The 10355-nt window shown below is 42.0% G+C and overlaps 1 non-coding gene across 1 annotated transcript; it reads left to right on the plus strand.

The window, feature by feature from the left end:
• The first annotated feature begins 274 nt into the window (after positions 1 to 274).
• LOC141650322 (small nucleolar RNA R71) lies at positions 275 to 381 on the plus strand. The gene has a single exon (XR_012546363.1). It is a non-coding gene; the product is annotated as a small nucleolar RNA R71 (small nucleolar RNA).
• The last annotated feature ends 9974 nt before the right edge of the window (positions 382 to 10355 follow it).

The raw sequence follows: 10355 nt of genomic DNA on the forward strand, positions 1-10355 counted from the left end.
AGCCATGGCCTTCTCAAACTTCAAATTGATGGTGTCAGTATGAGCACTTAGTTGAGCACCCAATTGAGTGATGGAATCTACCTCATGCTTTCCTCCTCTAGTAGCCTTTCGAGGCCTACTATATTGTGAATTATGAACCGCCATCTCTTCGATTTTGGCCCATGTTTGATTGTCATCAACTTCGGTGAACATCCCATTGGATCCCATATTGAGAATATTGCGGGAATCTTCATATAAATCGTTCTAAAATTGTTGCACAAGGAACCACTCGCTAAGTCCATGGTGTGGACAAGAACGACAAGTGTCCTTAAATCTCACCCATGCTTCATACAATGATTCCTCATCCCTTTGCTTAAACCCGGTGATTTGGGCTCTCAACATATTGGTCTTCTCCGGAGGATAGAATTTCTTGTAAAAAGCAAGTGCTAACTTCTTCCATGAATCAATACCAAGGGTAGCCTTGTCTAGGCTCTTCAACCATTGCTTTGCGGTACCAATCAAAGAAAAAGGAAATAATACCCATCGGATTTGGTCTTGAGTAACTCCGGTTTGAGAAATCGCATCACAATAGTCACAAAAAGTCTGCATATGTGAATGAGGATCTTCAATAGGCATCCCTCCAAATTGACTTCTCTCAACTAGTTGTATGAATGCGGATTTGGCAATGAAATTACCGGTTAAATGTGGTGGTGTAAGAGTACCATTTGGTAGGTTCTCCTCGGTTGGTACGGAATGTGATGAAAATTTAGGCATTGTGGGTTGATTTTGTGGTGGGTTTTGTATTGGGTTATCCTCTCCTTCTCTTGCAAAAGGGTTGGTAAACTCAATGTTATTTGGTTGAATGTCCACAAACTCTCCAATACCTACAACTATTGAAGTACCTCTAGCAACTCTTCTATTGTTGGTTAAGGTTCTTTCAATCTCGAAATCAATAGGTAATAAATTACGTTGTGATCTCCTAGTCATGCAAAATATAAAACAACTTGAAAACAATTAGAACAACCTTGAGGAGTTTTACTTCCCCAAGGTAAATAAAGACAAAACTAAAAACAATTAATGAAAATCAAATCAATTTAACACCGTCCCCGGCAACGGCGCCATTTTTGGATTGGATTTCAAACTCGTCTTCAAAAGCTACCAACCAAAACAATATTTATAACTTTACAAACTACTCTTAGTAAAGAGGTAAGTAAAGGTCAGATCCCAAGGGACGGGTATTGATGTAGGATTCTCAATTGCAAATAGCTATGTCTTAGGGTGTCACAATTTGGGTTGAGATAAGTTGGTCTAAACTAATTAACAAAATAAAAGTAAAGTAATAAAACCAAAGAAATATAATTAAAAGGAGATGTAAACAATTGATTAAAGGCACTAGGGTGTCTTGGGTTCATAGGGGATTCATGGGAGCTGATCATACAAACATGTTCTCAATTAGATAGCAAGCACTTATTGTTGTGATGGGATCGAGTTAGGGTATATCTTACAATCCCGAAGAAGGTTTGGGTCCCGGGGCCGAATCGATTAGATTGTACAACACCTACAAGTCGACTTCATCCTTCCTATTCAACTATATACATGGTCTAATGAGGCTCGAGTTGGTTTATAAGCTTACAAGCCTTATTGAAAAGATAGGTGATGGGTAAAAAAATGCAAGGATTCATAGGCTCGCATTTCATCAAACATAATATGTGCGTAAGTTAAAATCACAACAAGCAAGCAATTTAATTATGAGAACATATTAGATTAAGCATGAATCATTCCCCATGTTTGTTTCCCCTAATTCCCCATTAACCCTAGCTAAGAAAACTACTCACTCATGATCAAGTTTAGCATGTTAATAAGGTTGTCAATCATACTAACAAAGCAAAACATGATGAATAAATGAAAGTGATTAAAAATAATTAAACAAGATTAAGAGAGAATTATACCTATGAAGATGATTCCAAATAATAAAGCAAAGACTAATAGAAGTACTTGATGATTGATGGAAGGTTGTCAATCCTCCAAATAAACCCAAATAATCTTCTAATTACCCAAAATAAAGGAAGAACAATAGATAAATTAAGGAAATATTAAGATGTGATTAATATTGAGAAATTGTATTACAACTAAATTAAGATGATTAAGAATTGATTAAGAGAGCATAAGAATTGATTAGGGAATGATGCTAATCTAGGTAGTACAAAAGGGTATTTATACTACAGATTAGGTACAAAGATTAGGGTTACTAAGGGCTTAAATGACTATTAAGACCCTAAGAAAAGTTGAGGAAATGCTACTCCCGAGGGAGATGAGCGGATCCTCTAACTAGTCCTGCCTCTGTCCGCTCGTCCCGTGGTATGGCACGGGCTGTTCTGCCTTGCGATCTGCTCAGATCCTAGGGAAGACGCTCGGCTCCTAGCGCTGCAATCCACTCGTCTTGGGAACAAGACGCTCGGACCCTAGTGCTTTGAGCCGCTTGGATCGTGCTTGATCCGCTCGGTTTCCTGGGCAGAGTGCTTCTCTTATTTTCCTCCTTAACAATCCGCAAGGATCATGTCGGGGATGCAAGGATCCTTTCATCATTGCCCATTTCACTTTATTATCTACTTAGGCCACTAGTGTTGGTCTTCTCTTTGATGCTTGGTCATTGGATGCGATCCATTTAGCTCCATTTCGCCTCATAAATGCAAGGTAGCAATCCTTTCCTACCAAGGAAACAATACCTTAAAGAATATGCAAAATGGGAAACTAAAGATAGTAAATGACCCAAATAAGTTCTATAAAGCATAGGAACGAGGTAAATTCGGGGACTAAATGTGCTCAAATATGAGTCACATCACTTGGCCAAAACCACGGGTAGAGGCTATCAAGGGTCTACGTCAACCAAATCCCGTCCTTACAGCCAAACCAAAAAAAATCGACGGGGTCAACCTGCTAGAACCAAGTGCAAAGAAGGTCGAACGTCACCAAAGGACGTTCACCAATTTAGAGTCAACATATGCTAGCGCCCTGAAGAGGCTCTTAGAACAAGGGAAACTGCAACCAATCAGGCCCACTCCTCCCCCGCTTGAAGCGAAGAAAACTCGTTTCCGAAACCCAAACGCCTATTGTCAATATCACCAAGGCAAAGGCCATGACACCAAAATATGCTTCAAGCTCAAACACACCATCCAGGACATGATTGAGAAGGGTGAACTACCCCTACCTCCACCTGCAAACCCAAGCAACAAAACAAACCCTTTGGGAATCCATGCCATTTCAGAAGATGAGCCAACTCTGGATTGCTCGCACCTTATCTTACCCGGTGAGGGCGAAATTAATGTTTTGAAAAATGACGCCCCCGACGGCATGTTCATATTCAGCGTTGCCTCCATGCTTGCCATGTTTCAGCGGGTCGAGAAGACTTCTGCCAGTCTCTCTGAGAGGAACACTTGGCTCGAAGATGCTTACCACAAACACATCTTCAACCCACAAACACCTATGACGTGCCCGGAGAGGGTCCACCAGGCACCCAAAACTCCCAATTCAAGGTGGACCACCTCCACGTCCATTCTAGCATGCACCCTTCGACACAGCTTACAACTATCACCGCCACAAAAATAACCCTCACAAAAATCATTCCCACAAAAAATATCCACCAAGAAACACACCATCCAGGTTCGCTCGTGATCCCGAAATCAATGGTATTTGGAGAGATGACGTAGACGACATCTACATTGTCCGGGGAAAAGGAAAGCAAACCAAGGAAGTCGATCACCTCACCCGATCTGGACGTCCCTTCCAAAACCCAAAACCCAGGACAAGTAACGCGCCAGCGATCGATGACCAGATCGTTCCAGACGCGGACAACCAACCGAGGATCTCAGAAAACACCATCCTCAAACAACTACAAAAAGCCAAAGCAGAAATATCCATCTGGCAACTGATAGCCACATCATTCAAACACCGTCAAGCCTTACTCCAAGCACAGATAATATTGATAGTACCATCCACTTTCTCACCTGAAGAAGTGATAGCTCATATGACAAGAGACAATCCTGAGTTGAGAAACCCCATCATATTCTCCGACGAGAATATCCCTCCCTTCGGAAGCAACCACAACATGGCGTTATACATAACCGTCCCATTTTTGATGAGGAATGTAGCCATGGTCCTAATCAATAATGGTTCCGCTGTGAATGTCATCCCTCTCAAAAACGTATGCAACTTGGGAATTAAGAAGCTAATCTTGTCCCAACCAACCAAGGAGTCCGCGCCTATGACGGTACTCGTCGCAAAGTCGCCGGTCAAACTACCTTAACCGTCGCGACCGGACCCCTGGAAAGGCAAGTAAACTTCCAGGTGGTTGACATTGAAGCATCCTTTAACATGCTCTTAGGGCATCCTTGGATCCATGCCACCAAAGCTGCCACCTCGACCATACACCAGAAGATCAGGGTCCCCTTCAACGGAAAAGCAATCACTATTCCCCCATCCCCAATCAAACCTATCATGGAAAAAGAGATAGCTCTCAGGTTACTGAGGAAGTCAATGACAAAATGTGGGGATTCCAAGCCGTAAATGCCGTAACTGAAGACCCATCACCTTTTGATTGTGACCCATTCTCAAACCTCACGATCACCCACATCCTGATGCATCAAGGGCACTTCCCGGGCATATCCCTCAACCCACTGAAAAGCACCTTGCCTCCCCTGAAGCATGCCAAGGTCCCCAACATCCCATTCGAGTTAGGCTAAGAATCGTCTGATGAAGACATCCAGGAGATAGCCCTCTTCGTGAGAAAGCGCAAACAACAAGGAGTCATCCTCTACATATACCATCTGGCCCTCAACGGATATTTCATCCTTAAAGGAGAATCTGAATCCTACAACGGATTTCCTAAGCCTATCTATAACCTCATGCTAAAGGTCAAGTATCCGGGCATAAAAGTCTTTCAAGACTGCTATTTCATCGCCGACAATAATACCAATATTGCACCAGGTCTGACTCGACCCCTTGCCTGGACGGGCAAGCTCTAAGCCTCCTTTTTGGAGAAGACAACATCAAGAACCTCAACAACGAGGAGATCATAGCTATTGCCCTCAAAGACAACCAATTCGACCCTACTGCTTTGGTCTCTGATACTGACCCAGAGAAAACTATCAAAGGTTGGAGGAAGACTTTCAAATGGATTGATCGCCAGAGCCGCATTCTCAAGATCACAACTGGAGAAGGCCCCACGTTTAAGGAGGGAAGTAAAGATGAGTCTGAACCCGAGTCTGATGACAAATCAGAGTTAGATTCTTTCTTTGTCCCTAACATTCCCAACACCCCTGTCAAAACCTCCTTTTTCACTATTTTACGATAAGCTGGGGACTGTCCCAGAAGTTGTACCCCTATCCACCAACAAAGTCCCTTTCCCGCTATTTTATCACAATCTCGAGGCTGTTTTAGAGGCTGAGTCAACTATTGTCACCCCTGCTCCCACGGAGAGTAGCAACCTGGAGCTTGTCCCAGAGGCCATCTCCTCTGTAACGTCCCTTATGACTCCCTAGGAGATGTCTGTCCTGTCCTAGCTCTTCGCTCAAATTGACTTAATGAATGCCAAGTTTGCTTACTGATGTGTCTAATTTATATATGATTGTACCCCCTATTTTATCTCGGTTTCATTTGATTATTGCACTTTTATTAGTGTATTGGTGAGCTAATTCCGTGTTCTAGGTGTCTTTGCTTGTATTCGTTGTATTTTTTAGGAAATGAAGCAGTCGGTAGCTTTTTCCCGTCAAATTTGCAAGCACTGAAGTTCACGAAGCTAAAAGAAACAAGACATGACCATGGAAGGGCGTTTTGGGAAATTCCGAGCAATGAAATCCCGAGCATGAAGAAATGAACATGGGTTGATGCACAAGAAAAGAAATGAAGATGAGGCCCAAAATAAAATCCAAATGATCAAGTGGACTTGCAAGCTTCGGATTCCAAATGATGCTCTAACTCGAGAAATTTAGGAGCTTTAATATGGAACATTGGATGCCAATTTCTAATTAATCAAGGATTAAAAGCAATAAACGGAGGATACTGCGTTCCCGATCAGGGTGACCTTCCCCATTGAATTTTACGTTTCACCCAGTATTCCTACATAAAGGGTGCTTAATCTGTCATTAGGAGATATCTTTCATACAATTTTCATACTCTTAAGCACACAAATTCTCTTAGTTTTCAGAATTAGTTTTCATTTCCTTAAGCATTTCCTTTATGTTATAAATAATTTACTTAAGCATTTCAAGTTTTAATTCAAGCTTTCCATTCAAGTTTCGGGTTTCTCATTTGTGTTCTTTCTTATTCAAGTTCTACTTCCCTATTACGGTAATTTCGATTCTAACTTTATTTCGTTGTTTTATTTATCATTATCGTCGTTATATTGTTTTCATTATCATTAGCATTTCCTTATTATTGTTAGTTTGTTACACTTTGTTATCAAGTTCTTATCATCATAGTTTATCTCTAGCATTTGCATACTCATATTTTATCATAGTTAATTTGCTAATCATATGTTATTTTCATTCTTAGTTATTTCAATAAGTATTGTTTCTAATTTCTATGACATTATCATTTAGCATTATCATTTCGCATTATCTAATTTATCAATTATTCATTTAGTTATAATTCTATTATCATCATGTTTACCATTTCTTATCTTATTAGTTTAATTTCCAACATGAGTGAGTAGTTTAATTTGTCTAGGGAATAGGGAAGTCATGCATAATTAGTAGTTGCAATTGTTGAATTAGGATGTTATGATATCGTTTAATCATTTCTATCACATGCTTTTATCGTTTTCTAATGTTTGGTAATTAGTCACTCTCTTTGATTAAATTTATTAATTCACTTTTATAAGTCGAGAGGCACGAAATTGAATTAGACTAAGCATGTTTTAGTAGACCGATCTAGTCATAGCGAGAGCTCACTAGAGCCCATTCTATGGTTGACAATAAGGCCGAGAGGTGGTTATCATTAGACCTAAATGATTAACGTTATTATCAACTCCTAGTTTAACTTGAGCATCTACGTATTTGCATGTGTGGCCCGATTCCCCTAGACTCTTTTAGTATTATTAATTTACATCATTTTATTACAAGTTTTACCAACAAAACCAAACAAACAATCGTAACCGACCTATATAGAATTCTACTCATAGCAATTCACTATGTAATTCCCGTCTCCTTGTGTTTGACCCCTACTTTACTACATTCATTTGTTAGCTAAGTCTAGGGTATTTTTGTTAGGTGTGCGATAGCCTATCACTTACGACTCGTCTCATTTTAACGGCAATGCAATTCTGAAAGAATATGAGGAATTTGACTTGAGTGACTACCTACCTTATTTAGCCAAAGAACTCGACAAACGCGAACTTAGGACGCCCATCATTAAGGAGACTAAACCCATAAACGTAGGGACTGATCAAACACCTCAAGAACTTAAGATAAGGACCGCCCTTGACCCCTAGGAAAGACAACAATTCATCGACCTCTTGCTCGAATACAAGGACGTATTCGTCTGGTCCTACAAAGACATGTCTGGGATTGACAGGGAGATCGAAGAGCACAGGATACCTGTTAAGCTCGGAGCCAAACCCGTGAAGCAAAAGTTGCGTCGCATGCGCCCTGAATCGGCGTTGAAAATCAAAGAAGATGTTGACAAGCAATTCAAAGCCGGATTCATCAAAGTTTCCGAATATTTCGACTGGGTGGCTAACATAGTCCCCGTACCAAAAAAGCACGGGAGAATCCGGATCTGCGTTGACTTCAGAGACCTGAACAAAGCGAGTCCAAAGGACGACTTCCCTTTACCGCACATCGACATCTTGGTGGACAACACCACCGAACACGCCCTTCTATCATTCAAGCACGGGTACGCCGGATACAACCAAATCAAAATGGCTGAGGAAGACATGCACAAGACTGCATTCACTATTCAGTGGGGCACATACTACTACACTATCATGCCCTTCAGTCTAATCAACGTCGGAGCAACCTACCAAAGAACTGTCACCACTCTCCTACACGACATGATGCATAAGGAAGTGGAGGTGTACGTCGACGACATGATCGTTAATTCAAAAGAGCGAGATGGCCACGTCGACGCCCTTAAAAAATTCTTCCCCCGTCTTTGGAAATACAACATGAGACTAAATCCTCAGAAGTGTTCATTCGCAGTCACCTCCGGAAAACTCTTGGGACACGTCCTCACCAAAAGAGGCATTAAAATCGATCCAACCAAAATCAAAAATCTCCAACAAATGCCTCGGCCTAAGAACGAGATGGAGATTCGGGGATTTCTGGGTCAAGTACAAAATCAAACGGCACCGTTTATCACCCTACCATCCCCAAACCAACAGAGAAGTAGAGGCAGCGAACAAAACACTCCTCGCAATCATCAAAAATTGCAAGACAATTACCGCGATTGGCCGAATAAACTCCTATTCGCACTTTGGGGATACCAAACCTTCATTCGAACACCAACGGGATCAACACTCTTCTACCTAGCATATGGTTTGGAGGCAGTGCAACCAAACGAGCTGGAAGTCATGTCTCTACGCATTATACTAGAAAGCCAAGTCCCATAGGCGTAATGGACCCGCCAAAGGTATGAGGAACTCATCCTCCAAGACGAACGACGACTCAACGCCTTTCACAACGTCTAGCTATACCAACGACGTATAAACGGCCATTCAACAAGAAAGTCAAACCCAGAAACATCAAAGAAGACGACTTGGTCCTCAAGTCGGTTCGAGCACCGTTACCTGTCGATCTGAGGGGGAAATTCAAACCCAATTAGGCAGGACCTTACCTAGTCAAGAAAATCCTTTCGGGGGGCGCAGTGATATTGAGTGACCTAGACGAGGAAGACTTTACAAACCCGACCAACCTAGACCAACTCAAGAAATACTACCCTTGAAACTTCGCACCAATAATCACCCCTATTTTCACGACTAGTGGCCACAACCCAGCATTAACAACCTTTGTTAGCAACCCCACCCAACTCTCAAATCAATTCCTCAAAAGTTCCGATTTAAAATTGAATGTTTATCGAGTCTAAGTTACGGCACCTTGCCATGATTCCAGGAGATTTTGATCTGTCAAAAGCATCATCCACTTTCACAAACAAAAAGCACCTGAGCTACGTGCATGGTTTGATTTCGCATCACGCGAATACCAAACATCATAACCAAAAAACATCTTGAACTACGAGCATGATTTGATTTCATCTTTTCTGGTGCATACGTAGGCAATCCTTTCTTACACAAGAAGGACATTCTCCCTTTCCACAATAAACTCCCCTTCACATGTGCAAGTTTAGGATAATTCAAATCGAATTGCGTTCACGAAATGGATAAAGAAACAACAAATGTTCACAACATTATTCAACACGAGTAATTCCCTTATTTAATTAATAATGGGTGGAATTACAAGCTTGGCAACAATAAGAGGCTAAGCAAGTCCACGACTTGCAAAGCTAGAGCGCCGACTAGGACATATTATATAGTAAAACTAACACACACAAGCACACAACATAAATAATACGACATAATAACAATGCACATACAACATAACTAATACAACATAATAATAAAAAGGGTGAAGGTCTTCACTCTTCCATTATACCCTTGCCTTTACCTTCGGGATACATTTTCCCCTTGCTCTTCTTGCTAGCCCGCCAAGCACGAATTTCCTCCCCGGAACGGATCAGCAACAACCACCGCACTCATGCTCTTACACGGCCCCCTACCTGGCCCAAGCCGAGCCCACACACGGCCCAACGCCTCCTTGGGACCCAAGATCCTCTTCTTTGGCGGCCTCATCACACTCGGACTCATATCATCATCAAAATCATCAAAGAAAGCACGGTTTGCCTTGGTCGCATCTCGTTATTTCAAGTCATTGATTTCCATCGTTGCGGAACTTTGACCTTTCTTCCAAGATGGAAGTTATTAACCATTTTACATAAGCGGGGAGTCACCCATGACAAGAGAGCGGGATTCAGCACCTCCCAAGTTGGCCGAGTGGCCAACCACCTCTCTAAAGCCTCCACTAGCTCGGAGTTTCGAAACACACTTTCTTGGACAAGAGTATCTTGAGCGGGCACCTTTTGTTGACGGCCCATTTGCCTCATAACCCTTTCCGGGTAAATGAAGGAAGAAACCTTCAAAACAACAATCATCAAAGAGCGGGAAGAAGCGGCCGAAGCGGGCAATCCCGTGAAGGATCTCAAACGCCACCATGGAACCACCCAACGGAAATGAGGACCGCCCTCCTCTACCAACCTCGAGGTCCAATAGGCCTCGGTGCTATCCGCATACAACTTCTTTCTTATTGTAAGGTGACGGAAGGAGTAGG

Source organism: Silene latifolia, chromosome 3 (assembly GCF_048544455.1).
Source record: "Silene latifolia isolate original U9 population chromosome 3, ASM4854445v1, whole genome shotgun sequence".
Taxonomy (NCBI): domain Eukaryota; kingdom Viridiplantae; phylum Streptophyta; class Magnoliopsida; order Caryophyllales; family Caryophyllaceae; genus Silene; species Silene latifolia.